The sequence below is a fragment of the Haliotis rufescens genome, unplaced genomic scaffold (genome assembly GCF_023055435.1).
Source record: "Haliotis rufescens isolate VD_foot unplaced genomic scaffold, xgHalRufe1.0.p SCAF_8, whole genome shotgun sequence".
NCBI classification, from domain to species: Eukaryota; Metazoa; Mollusca; class Gastropoda; order Lepetellida; family Haliotidae; genus Haliotis; species Haliotis rufescens.
The window spans coordinates 32,879,348-32,893,640 of record NW_025964372.1 but is presented as its reverse complement, the minus strand read 5'-3'; positions in this window follow the sequence as shown (position 1 = coordinate 32,893,640).

Genomic DNA, 14,293 nt, shown 5'->3' with positions numbered 1-14,293 from the left:
TATGAAGATATCGCAAGTGTGTTCAACAATTTGAGCTTTTTAACATCATGTTATACATTTACATGTTAATGACATTTTAATATGATATGAAAAATGTTTGGGGTTCCATCTTGGAATGAATGAATCCCAGAGTTGCCCTGATTATGATCCTTGGTTTGTTCGAGGGTTTCACAAACGTAGACATGGACACTCTTCATCACATGGACTTTCCTCCCACATGCAGACGTCACGCCATGGTGTAACTGATAGGTGCTGTTCAAAGTGGCGTTAACCAAAACTCACTCCCACATTCATTCATTCACTCCTTGATTACTTTAGTACCCAGGGTCTGGGTGAATAGTGATTTTCAACAAGTTAATTCATCATGGTGTCTACTCTGTGAAAAGTCGCGTTTATACAGTATTTGCAGGACCTGAGGGGAAAAGAGTTTTTTTGTTCATAGAGGCTGAACAAAATTAATACTCCTTTCAAAATATGTCATTCAAGTGAAATAAATATTTGGGTTGCCATGGTAACTGCAATTTATAAATTCTATTTCTATTAATTTGTCATGAAATGAACATGCCTGAATTTATATAAGCACATGAATGTCGTCATTTCCGCACCAATACGACTGCATAACCAGATACAGTGTTCCCTCGCTATTGCGCTCTTCAATATAGCGCTAAGTCGGTTATAGCAAGCAGTAAAGCATGGCTCCCAAAATAAACTCAAGTTTTCCAATGACTCGATGTTTTCCCATCTCAAAGTTATTATTGTTAATCAAGTATGTACATGCCACATTGTCACAGTAGCAGCGTGATATGTATGAGCGTGTGCAATCAAAACTTGACAGAAACATGGATTTATCCTGACCTTCAGTCCAATATTCTTCCCCAGGTCTGAAACAAATTAAATGAAATATGTCCCGATTAATGTTAATATGTATTTCTTATAACTAAATTTATGGCTTTGTAGAGATAACCTGTATTTCACTGATAACAGGACCAATAAATCGGAAGAGGTTTTAGTGCTTAATTTATATCAGTTCATTAAATGCAGTCTGAAAATGCAATGTTCAAATACTTCTGAATTTGAGAAAAGAAGAAAATTAGAAAACAATATGTAAGTAACTCATTCTTATTTGGTGGATGGTCACCCGTAGTATAGGCAATGTGGGTTCTGGACCACTACCCCCTAGACCATTCATACCCCAACAATGCTACTACAGAGGTCCAGAACCCCCATCACCTATACTACTTCACCCGTAGTTTATCAGCTTATGTACAGGATCAGAAGTGCCATCTTTCATTGGATGCAAATTAGAAATGTTTACTAGCACTCTTATTTATTAGGTGCATGGTCAGTAGCAGTGATAGATATCACATTTTGCTTTTTCAGCATTTATTAAACAGTATCTAGTCCAATGTTTTACCTAGTTGAAGATTTTGAACACTTCATTGTGATATAATGTAATCAGGTAATGGAAAGACATATTTTACATTATTTTTATATAATCATGCATGTTTCAGCTCACCTGATTGAAAGTCAAGTGAGCTTTTGTCATGGCTGGTTATCCATCGTTCGTCGTTAGCATCTTCTCAGAATTCACTGGACCAGTGAAGCGGAAACTTCACCTTCTTGATCCCACTAATGACACGCCAAGAGGTTCACGGGGGGGCACGGGGGGGCCAGTCATCTAAGGTGCATGATTCGCTGTGCAGAGTTGTGTCCCTTGGGAACGCCAGAAACCTATGATTGTTGGTTCGAATCCCGGTTCGCCCCGATTATGTTTTTAGGTTTGTCAGCACCATACCCGGGCTCATGGGTTTCACCGATGTGGTAAACGTCGGAGACCTGCATCACTTCGGGCTTTCCTCCCACATTAAGCTGACACGCTGCGATATGACTGTAATACTGTTATCCCAAACCACTCACTCACTCAAGAGGTTCATATCCATTTTTTAATGGATGCCGTTGACTACAGTGCATTAGTTTGTATTTCTTGGTTTACATAATTTTTGTGTGAAACATTCTGATCGGTAGGCTTAAAATATAAATTCGTGATACAGTATATATCTCAATACATGTTTCTTTTCATGATACATTATTAAAGTGTGAATGTGAAAGTGTGAAATAAATATGTCCTAATTTTGATGTACCACAAGAGGAAACAAAAAGGTGTTTATTTTGCAAAATTGCTGAATGATGTCATAGTCTTGATATGATAAGTCAAAATGTGGACCAGTACCAGTGCCCAAGTAATGTTACATGTACTGAATGATTGTAGCTTATCATGTAGCACATTTAAATTAACATCGCAGTACACAGATTTTTTTGTTATGCATTCAGCGTTATTAATGGGGCAGGCACAAAATAGTTTATAGACCGTAAATATGCTTAGTGTGTACTGAAGAGGCATATACCAGTATTGTGTAGTTCCATTGAAATGCATCCGCCTGAAGACTCAATACATGGATGACAAAGTGCAAACATGACTTGGGAAAGGCTGCACAGAGACATTAACGAGGCACTTAAACGATATATTTAATTCACAAATGGTCAAATGGTCCATAACCTAATATAGTGGTGGTAAGAGAGATGGGAAGAGTACCAGGGAGACCGCTGCTTTCTGTCCACAATTACATCCATTAAGATTCCATGACGATGGCCTCATATCAAACATGGCGCAGCAATTCGCTATGCAGAGTTGTATCCCTTTGGCAGCGCAGAAAACTATGATCGTGGGTTGAATCGCAGTTCTCCCCGATTATGTTTCTAGGTTTGTCAGAGGTGATGTGGGTTTCACCTAAGTGGTAAAACTCAATGACTGCATCACTTAAGGATGTCCTCACCATGAAGCTGACACCCCATGAATATCTCAACACTGGCACCATGCTGTCATTTAGCATTGGGGGGCACGGGTGGCCCAGTCGTCTAAGGCGCCGCGATTCGCTGTGCAGAGTTGCGTCCCTTAGGAACGCCAGAAACCTATGATTGTGGGTTCGAATCCTGTTTCGCCCCGATTATGTTTCTAGGTTTGTCAGCACCATACCCGTGCTCGTGGGTTTCACCGAAGTGGTAAACGTCTAAGACTTGCATCACTTCGGGCTTTCCTCCCACATTAAGCTGACACGCTGCGATATAACTGGAATACTGTTAAAAGCGGCGTTAAACCAAACTCACTCACATATTTAGCATTGCCTGATTATGCTGATGATGACTTTACTGTCCTGCTATGCAGTACGTTTATGAACAAATGTTTGACTGCATTTCTGAAATCCCAGATGGCTTATCCATGACATCTTCCCATTTCAACTTGATTGCTTTGTGTATGACTATTTGTCTGGCGTGTACCTTTTAGTCCTGGATTATCCAGCAATTGTATCTCCATTCTATTGTCTATAATGATAAATACCCCGGACACATTCACCTACGTAGTTTCCTTTTGGAACTGATGTCAGGAGACCCTTTCTCCTTGTAATAACGTAACACAGAATTTTGTCTCACTCATGAAAGTTTTTGTTTGTTGTATGACACCGCACTCAGCATTATTTCAGCTGTATGATTTCCGTCTGTAAATAATAAAGTCTGGACCAGACGATCCAGTGATTGACATCATGAGCATCGATCTACGCAATTAGGATACGACAAGCTTGCCTCTTGCAACAAGCATGGGTTGCTGAAGACCAATTCTAATCCGGATCTTCATTGGTCTCTTGAGAGTAGTATGATTGGAAGGCTATTTTTAGCTAGGTATGGCAGGGAGTAGGTCGGGGGTATTTATCATATTAGAACGGAGACATGACATAATGGGTTAATGAGGATGCCATTCAGTTTCCTTGTTTATTGTGATAGTTTATGTTTATTCTGTTTGTGTTTATTATCTATCCAGTACTGATCTTTATGTTTAGCAAATCATTTTACCAGTGCTAATATGGCAAATGTCTGCACCAGCTTTGAATGATCTCTTTTTATGCCATTATTGTTATCTAGATGTTTTTGCTACAAGGATAACACTGTATCTATTGCTTGGAGTCCTATATAGAAGAGACTCTACATAATAGTTTTGAGAAGGGTGTCGACTCTTCAGAAGGTGCTGGCTTGCAGCAAAGCATGATTTTGATAAATATTTCAGATTACGTTCGGTAGTGAAATGATCAAGTCAGTCGTTGGCTGTGGAATCAGTATGTGATTGGCATTTTGCAATATGATCATAGCTATTTGATTTTCTGATTGTACTATTCTTATATGTGCACATTCCGCAATGAACAGCATGTTATGTGATATACAGAGCTTCTTATGAATCCTGCACTCCCAAGCGCCCCACATCTGTAGCAATCTCATTAAAATCAGAGAACTAAGATCGGATTTTAGTGAGATTGACATCTGTAGTTGAGTTTATGATTGTAAGCAAATACTTTTCAACATATCAACCTATTGTGTTTCATATCCTGTTGATGTGTGATATGCAGAGTTGCATCCCTTAGCTGTGCCAGGATCTGGCTTGAGTGCCAGATTCACCCCAGTTAGGGGGTTTCTATATGCATCTTACTTGAGGTCATAGGCCCATTTTACAAAGTGATCTCAGCACTTCAGTCATCATAAGCCCATGTTAAAGTATAGGAGTTTTGATTGCCTTAACGCTAAGATCACTTTGTGGAATGATGCCCAGCGTTTCAACCAAGTGGTGAAAGTCTGTGATGTGTGTTTGCCTTCCCTCCCACACGAAGCTGACTCTCCATGCTACAACAGACATACTGCTGAGGTGGTGTTAAACTGTACGCATATGTACCTAACATTCTAGTGTTTGGCTTCCCTCCCACACGAAGCTGACTCTCCATGCTACAACAGACATACTGTTCGAGGTGGTGTTAAACTGTACGCATATGTACCTAACACTCTAGTGTTTTGATGTTTTTAAGACATACAGTAAACTACGTTTATAACGACGCTTATAACGAACTGATGGATATTACGAACTTATATTTTAGTCCCCACCATTTGTTGTAGATATGCTGTATGTACGCTTATAACGAACTACGGTTATTACGAACTAAAATTAGTGGTCCCCTCAAGTTCGTTTTAACAGTAGTTTACTGTATTTTAAGTAGTCATAGCATTATTTTATATTTTACCAATGCAAAAATGTGATCGCATGTTGAAACAAGGCTTGAACTACATTGGATGTGTTGAAGTGTAACGACATTGAGCACATTGTGATAGTCCAAAAACGTTCCCATCTCCTCCAAGTGTGGGATCCTTTCGCAGAAAGTCACTGTCAGGATGTTTTTTTGTTCTTGGATGAATATTTGTGTTAAAGTGTTATCGTTTCAAACTGTTTTATACGAATCAAAAAAGGATATTCATAAGGGTGATGTTTGCAGACCATTTGATATTCTGGTGCCTGGGAATTTATTGAAAAAATAAATTGTCCCCAAAAATACTTGAATAACTGTTGGAAGAAAGAAAAAATAATAAAAAAAATAAATAAATAAATATTTAGGCTCATAGTTTTATTTTAAATAATAAATAATCTAGTCTCCAAACCAAATCCCAGACCCCTACAAAATATCAAATGCTCGGCTCCCAGCATCTTTGCGTTGAATTTATCAAGTTCTTGTCCTAAGTACTCATTGATTTCCAAATTTCTGTATGATGCATTTAGCATGTTATTATTTTCAAATGTTATGAACTTGGTCAGAGCAGAATCAAGAAATACTCCAGTGTCTTTGACAGTGGCGAAACATTGTGTTCAGAGATCTGGGCTCGGTGGGGAATCACGCGGTGATGTTTGTTGTGGAGACAGGGAGTTGATAACCATGTATAATATTTACCCCTTGTGATCCCAGAAATATATATCAAGTTCGTTGTTGTTTGATCATCCATTGCTGTCCTGCACACTGTAACCCAAACATTGCTGTCCTTCACACTGTAACCCAAACATTGCTGTCCTTCACACTGTAACCCAAACATTGTTGTCTTGTACACTGTAACCCAAACATTTCTGCCTTGTACGCTGTACACCCAAACATTGCTGTCCTTCACACTGTAACCCAAACATTGTTGTCTTGTACACTACACCCAAACATTGCTGTCCTGCACACTGTACACCCAAACATTGTTGTCCTTCACACTGTACACCCAAACATTGCTGTCCTGCACACTGTAACCCAAACATTGCTGTCCTTCACACTGTAACCCAAACATTGCTGTCCTTCACACTGTACACCCAAACATTGCTGTCCTTCACACTGTAACCCAAACATTGTTGTCTTGTACACTACACCCAAACATTGCTGTCCTTCACACTGTACACCCAAACATTGCTGTCCTTCACACTGTAACCCAAACATTGCTGTCCTGCACACTGTACACCCAAACATTGCTGTCCTTCACACTGTACACCCAAACATTGCTGTCCTGCACACTGTAACCCAAACATTGCTGTCCTTCACACTGTAACCCAAACATTGCTGTCCTTCACACTGTACACCCAAACATTGCTGTCCTTCACACTGTAACCCAAACATTGTTGTCTTGTACACTACACCCAAACATTGCTGTCCTGCACACTGTACACCCAAACATTGTTGTCCTTCACACTGTACACCCAAACATTGCTGTCCTGCACACTGTACACCCAAACATTGTTGTCCTTCACACTGTACACCCAAACATTGCTGTCCTGCACACTGTAACCCAAACATTGCTGTCCTTCACACTGTACACCCAAACATTGCTGTCCTTCACACTGTAACCCAAACATTGTTGTCTTGTACACTACACCCAAACATTGCTGTCCTTCACACTGTAACCCAAACATTGCTGTCCTGCACACTGTAACCCAAACATTGCTGTCCTTCACACTGTAACCCAAACATTGCTGTCCTGCACACTGTAACCCAAACATTGCTGTCCTGCACACTGTAACCCAAACATTGCTGTCCTTCACACTGTGACCCAAACATTGCTGTCCTTCACACTGTGACCCAAACATTGCTGTCCTGCACACTGTACACCCAAACATTGCTGTCCTTCACACTGTAACCCAAACAGCAGTGGTCGGGTAGCCTAGTGGTTAAAGCGTTCGCTCGTCACGACGAAGACCCGGGTTCGATTCCCGACATGGGTGCTATGTGTGAAGCCCATTTCTGGTGTCCCCTGCCGTGATATTGCTGGAATATTTCTAAAATCGTAAAATCAAACTCACTCAATGTTTCCACTTACTGGACTGATTTGGTTAGTTTTGTCAATCCTTTATTTACTAGTTATAGCTTTTATTGACAACTATACCACGCAGTATGATAATCACATCTGTGTTTCAGAAATTCAGTGGCCCAAACATGACTGTTATGGTCAGATTTCAACCTTTTCCATCAGTACAGGAATGCTTCACTTGTTTTCACAACAATCCTCTATCACACATGAACATGTAGGGCCGCCATGCAGTGCTGCGCTATTTTTAACCAACAAATCAAGCCACAGCTTGCTTACAACAGAGGGGACTGTCTTATTAGTCAAGTGGATAGAGCACCTGCTAGTTTGATCCCTGGCCACATCATACCATGAGACGTTAATAGATTGAACTTGTTGTTACCCTGCCTGGCTCTGGCTTTAAGGTGATAAAACTATATCAGTGCAATAATCTTGAACGTGACATTAAACCCCATTTCATCTCACCTTCAACAGAGGGATGGCGGCAAGGGTTCTGACCAATGAGCACCCAGGTTACATCGCAGACTCGGCAATGTTTCTTGCATGACAACCCTAGCCTTGTGACCATCGGGGATTGGGGGGGGTGGGGGGGGGGGCACAGTCGTCTAAGGCGCCGCGATTCGCACGCCAGAAACCTATGATTGTGGGTTTGAATCCCGTTTCGCCCCGATTATGTTTCTAGGTTTGTCAGCACCATACCCGTGCTCGTGGGTTTCACCGAAGTGGTAAACGTCTAAGACTTGCATCACTTCGGGCTTTCCTCCTACATTAAGCTGACACGCTGCGATATAACTGGAATACTGTTAAAAGCGGCGTTAAACCCAACTCACTCACTCACTCACTGTGACCATCGGTTCTGCTCATTGTGTCGATGTCAGGCAATGGTAGGATTTCACGGAGGAGGGTTGAGAACTTCTGTGAGTTCTACCTGGTGTGATTTCATTAGTTGACTAAATATAGACATGCATCACCACTACACCACATAACAGCCATATATGTGTATTCATCAGTCAGTGTGAAAAGGGGGACAGACACAACCCAAGTGTAAGTGTGAATGTGATCAGTTTATTCTGACATAAACAGAAAATAAACGAAACAACATGTCTTGCCTAAGATTGCCACTGATATTCCTGATATTTTTTAGGTAAAACGTGATATCATTAGAGGAGTAACTGCATAATTTAGTAAGAAAACTCCGATTCATTGTGAAAAGGAATCATGATCATAACACTATTTTCTAGAAACTAAAGACAAGCATTTTGATGTATTTTTAAGATTAATGAAGTTTTGGTGTAAATTGACAAATGTCACTGTGACATAAGGAGTGTAATGGTTCGTCTAGATGTCCAGCATGTACTGTAGAATGTAGACTCAAGTCCGTCAGTGTTGACGTTTCATCTACACATGCTCAATGTCCATATAAATATTTTAGGAAAATTCATTACTCATCACACTACCAACTGAGTGCCTGACGCTAACGTGACTTGTTTTATGATCATGTATGATTTGTGTCAATTGCTGTTTCAATATAATTGAGCTTTGTGTTTATTAGTATGGCACATACACAATGTTGCATTTTGAGAACCTGATATAGAATATCAATGTTTGTTTTTATTTTTATGTGTATATACAGTCTAAATATTCCACGCTTCACTGTCTGGTAATGTGCCACGCAGTCTGTACGCTGTGGGGAGGGGGCTGGTCATTTTCATGGGACATGGGATGGTAGGAGGGGGAGGGGGGTTGGTCACTTTTAGGGGAGTATCCCCAAAACTTCACAAAATAAGTTGGAAGGGTTATGAAACATTTACTGCTTAAAGATTTTAAAAAGCAGAGTAGTTAAATGAGTTTGTATGTAGAATAAAAATTTACTGAGGTCAATCATGATAAAAAAAATGGACAGCAAAAGGTGACCTTGTATTTGATAGTATTTTTAGTACACTCAGTTCACTAATGAATATCTGTTTTATGACCCCTTTCTCTGTGGATACATAGGGCAGTCGGGTAGCCTAGTGGTTAAAGCGTTCGCTCGTCACGCCGAATACCCGGGTTCAATTCCTGACATGGGTACAATGTGTGAAGCCCATTTCTGGTGTCCCCCCCACCATGATATTGCTGTAATATATCTAAAAGCGGCATTAAACCATTCTCTGTGGATACACACACATGCATACCTGCATGCTCAGTCGCTATGTAAGTGAATCTTAAAGGTGATGTTTAACCTAATTTCAACTCAAATCACCCCTTCCCCCCACCCAGAGAAAACTGTGTCCCTGCCTAAGGTTTGAAGGGTTGTGTAGGGAACCAGGTACAATGACCTGTTTGAAGGGAACCAGGTACAAGGACTGCTGGCCCTGACAGGCTCTGCTTCATGTGTGTGCCTTGAGCTGCAATGTCGATGTCATGTCAATGTTGCAGAATGCTATATGGCATTTTATCTTGAATTGTTTTCTTCTGAATTTGAATAAAACCATTTATGCTACAGAACTTTGTTTGTTGCCCTTGTTACCTGGAAGAAACAAGTCCTACAAGAAGCATCTAGCTGGATACACTGATGCTGACCCAGGGGAGACGCAGCAAGGTTAATGACCTGTGAGCATCCTGTTATATCTCCTTCCTGTGACCATAACTGGAGACACAAGGGGCCCAGTCGTCTAAGGCGCTGCGATTCCCTGTGCAGACTTGCGTCCCTTGGGCACGCCAGAAACCTATGATCGTGGGTTCGAACCCGGTTCGCCCCCATTATGTTTCTAGGTTTGTAAGCACCATACCCTGCTCGTTGGTTTCAAGGAAGTGGTAAACGTCTGAGACCTACATCACTTGGCGCTTTCCTCCCACATTAAGCTGATAGCCATGATATAACTCGAATACTGTTGAAAGGAGCGTTAAACCCAACTGATTCACTCACTGTGACCATAACCACCCTGGACCCGTCCACAACCATAGCGACCCGTGAAGATTTTCTGGGGTAGAATAGGTCTTCCGCAACCCATGCTAGCCCAAAAGGCGACTATGCTTGTAAAAGGCGACTAACGGATCGGGTGGTCAGACTCGCTGACTTGGTTGATGCATGTCATCGATCCCAATTGCGTGGATCGATGCTCATGATGTCAATCACTGGATTGTCTGGTCCAGACTCGATTATTTACAGACCGCCGTCATATAGCTGGAATATTGCTGAGTGCGGCGTTAAACAACAAACCAACCACAACCATAGCTTCATGCCGAGTCCCATGCCCTGGTGCCATTTAAGTAGGGAACATTGGAAAATAACAGATGACTACAGAAATACACAGAGGTATCAGGGGATGGTAATGGGTGGATACGAAAAAGGAAGGATTAGGCGTAACATGACAGCCAACAGAACAAGTTGGCGGTGAATTGTGAGGGTGCAAACAACCACAATGACGACGGGTGTGTAGTCAAAAAATGAACGTTTGAAATGACTTTATCAATAATGGCGATGCCCCCACGATTGGTCAAACATTCGTTTATTACATTCAGCATGGCCCGAATCAAAAGTTTGGACAGCCGGAATATTGCTAAGTGCGGCGTTAAACAACAAACAAACAAACAAAATAAATAAATGACACTGCATAGCCACTTCTATTTTTCTTTGTCACGACGTTTCAGCGCTACTTCTTGCTCACTCATCAGGTAAATGCTGATCACACTTCTAAGTGCCTATCAAAGAGCTCTGGGGTACATGTAATTTGCCCCACAAAAACAAGCGACGTTCTCAGAGTATATAAATTATAAAGCCATATGTATACATCTTTCGTCGTGCACTAAATACTCGATAAATCACCGTAACCAAATGTAGAACAAAAAGTAATTGATTGCGTTGTTATACAATACAATACAATACAATACAATATACAATGCAGTACACAAACACACAGCTCTTGTTTCAAGCCTTTCACTGAACCACGGGCCACAATAATTTGAGTATAGTTTCGCAGGGGCGGTGAGGTAGCCTCATTGTCCCAGCTAGGACGTGGCATGGGCACAGTGAGACCCACCCAACAGGGTCACTGTCTGGAATAGAGCTAACAGACACTCACTCAAACACCCACCTACTCACCCGCTGACTCACTTCTTAAAGTTAGCCTTATCATTCATAACGGCAGATCTGCTCTACTTAGTGGTGAGGTGGTGAAATGGGGTTTAACGTCGCGTCCAAGATTATTGCACTTATATAGCGACGTGCATGTACGTGTGTGTGTGTTTGTGTGGCTGCTTGAACTAGTCCGGACTGATGCCGATTTATAGTGCTAGCTCACTGAGATACCATGCCGCAGTTTAACATGAATATCCCACTCAGACACAGTATACTGACTCCGAGCCGACCAGTCCTTGTTTTAGCCCCTTAATGCCGAGCGCCAGACAGGGTAACAACAAGTACCATCTTTTAACGTCTTTTGGTATGACGCGGCCGGGAATCGAACCCCGGACCTTCCGCTCTACAACTAGACCACGGAGGCGGTCGCGCACTACTTAGTACCACCATTAGCCTCACTCTGGTTTTACCGGAAATCAACGACATGAGTGCATTGTAGTGATTTTTACGAAACGAGTGTAAGATGGATGCGTCCCTGTATAACATCTCTTTTATTATATATTGATATGGATGCTCCTGAAATCGGGTCGCCGGATTTACAGATCATCAATAATATAATTCACGATAATAAAAATAAATGAAATGTAAGATGAGGAAGTTCTGGGTTTTTCTGCCCTCATGCTATTCTAGAACTAGTCCTGGCATGAAGGATAGGGCGAACAGTCAGCATTGAGCCCTGCAATGTAGCGTGTCAGTGTTGACACAGAACTCAGCGTGTTTAAAGTAGAAATTGTCCGCTCTGTAGACAAGCAAAGTAACTGAATAACATTGAGCTTTGCGGCTTAATCATACCGTAATGTTTATAGTGAATATTTCTGGCGATCTACAGAACTAATTGATTGTTTGTTGTTTAAAGCCGCACTCCAGTAATGTTCCAGCTGTATGACGGCGGCTTATAAATAATCGAGTCTGGACCAGACGAACTAGTGATTGATATTATAAGCAACGCCCCACCCCGTTGGGGGCCATGACACGCAGTTCCTTAAGTGACTGAGCCAGAAACCCGATCCATTTCGCGGCCTCGTACGACCAGCAGAGGTCGCGGGGGGTGTTCTAAATGTCCCACCGGGAGCAGATCAAATTGAGTGAGTGAGTGAGCAAGTGAGCATGGTTTTACGCCGCTTTTAGCAATATTCCAGCAATATCACGGCGGGGGACACCAGAAATGGGGCTTCACATATTGTACCCATGTCGGGAATCGAACCCAGGTCTTCGGCGTGACGAGCGAACGCTTTAACCACTAGGCTACCCGACCGCCCAAAATCAAATTGAACTAGTTGATCAAAACGTGTCCATATAACCCAGAAGGAACCTTAAAGCTGATCATTGCCCATTTCAGCAGACGATCAGACATTGAAAAGAAACGAAGAAATGTCCTTATAAGGTACATAATTCGCTATTATTTCAGACCGACATTAGTAGATTCCATTGTTAGTTTGCCCATATGCCTTAATGGTTGGGGCCGCCTCCGTGGTCTAGTGGTAGAGCGTCTGCCCTGAGAGCGGAGGGTCCAGGTTTGGATCCCCGGCCGCGTCATACCAAAAGACGTTGAACGATGGTACTGCTTGTTATCCCGTCTGCAGTAAGGGGCTTGTTGCGCAGTGGAAGGCCACGACGTTCACACTTCTACCTTTCGTCTCTTCTACTCCACTGGAAATTATACTATTAATGGAAAATAAACGTGATTCTCTTCTTAATGAAAAATAAAGAAACTATGCAAGGTCCATGACCACAAATGCAGAAATGAATAATTTACTATAGGAGCAAGTACACACTTGTCGTTTCTAAGGGCCACGAATATTGTCCCATCTAGTTTATTCCAAGACCACGAATATTGGTCCAACGATAACTAGTTCCTATAAAGACCACGAATATTGGTCAACGACCGTAAAGTGTGTCTTGCTCCAACGAACGAAAAGCCTGCACTGACGATTGCAACGAATCACGTGTCAGCATTCATTTTCTGCACGTGAAACGAGTGCCACGATCTGATTTCCGCGAAGCATGTGGCGTTTGTGCTAAATGTTCATGTAACATGAACCGAAACAATGTTTGTTTTGTTTTTATTATTTTTTCTCCACAACAGGGCTAGAACAAGTACTGGTCAGCTCGGAGTCAGTTTACTGTGAGTGGGGTATCCATGTTAAACTGCGGCATGGTATCTCAGTGGGCTAGCACAATAAATCGGCATTAGTCCGGACTACCACAAGCAGCCATACACGTCGCATGCACGTCGCAATATAAGTGCAATAATTGCGACTTTAAACCCCATTTAACCTCGCCTTAATTGTTTGTGTTTTTTCTTAGTCGAATGTCTCCAGATGTCTAATATAGGTTCGAGTGAAATGAAATGAGTCGTTTTAATTTTTGACCGTTAAGAATACAGCCACGAGACTCGTGTAAATCCTCAGTACATTTATAAATGTTGAAACATAAATGTCACTGATTCAACATCTTCACTCAAGATCATAAACTGTCTGTCGAGCAGATTGAGCCCTCAGTATTGTCATTGGCTATATGGAAGAAATTACAAATGAGTGTTAATTATTTAAGAATTGACTTCAATACATTCAACGTATTTGTTTTCGTTTATCGAATTATGAACGTAAAAAAAACAGTGTGCAAAAATCACTTACCCCCAAAAACTGTAGACGACACAATTTAGTGGCATCGTCCAGCGTAACAATTCAAACCCCGGCCCTCTATTATCAGCTATTCACGAAACAGTAAAACGCTAATAGGCGTAACTGAATTGTTTTAGGCTTATGGCAACCAATAAGAGAAAAAAGGTTGGATAATCAAATACCTTGGGGTCACTTGCAACTTCTTTATTGTGTATTAACAATGCAATATTTTCCCCGTACATATCTTGACCTTGGTTCTGCAGAAACAGGTCCAGGAAGTGGTCGCACCGTGTAACCATCGTGTTTGTTTGTTTGTTTACTGTTTGACGCCACTCTCAACATTATTCAAGCT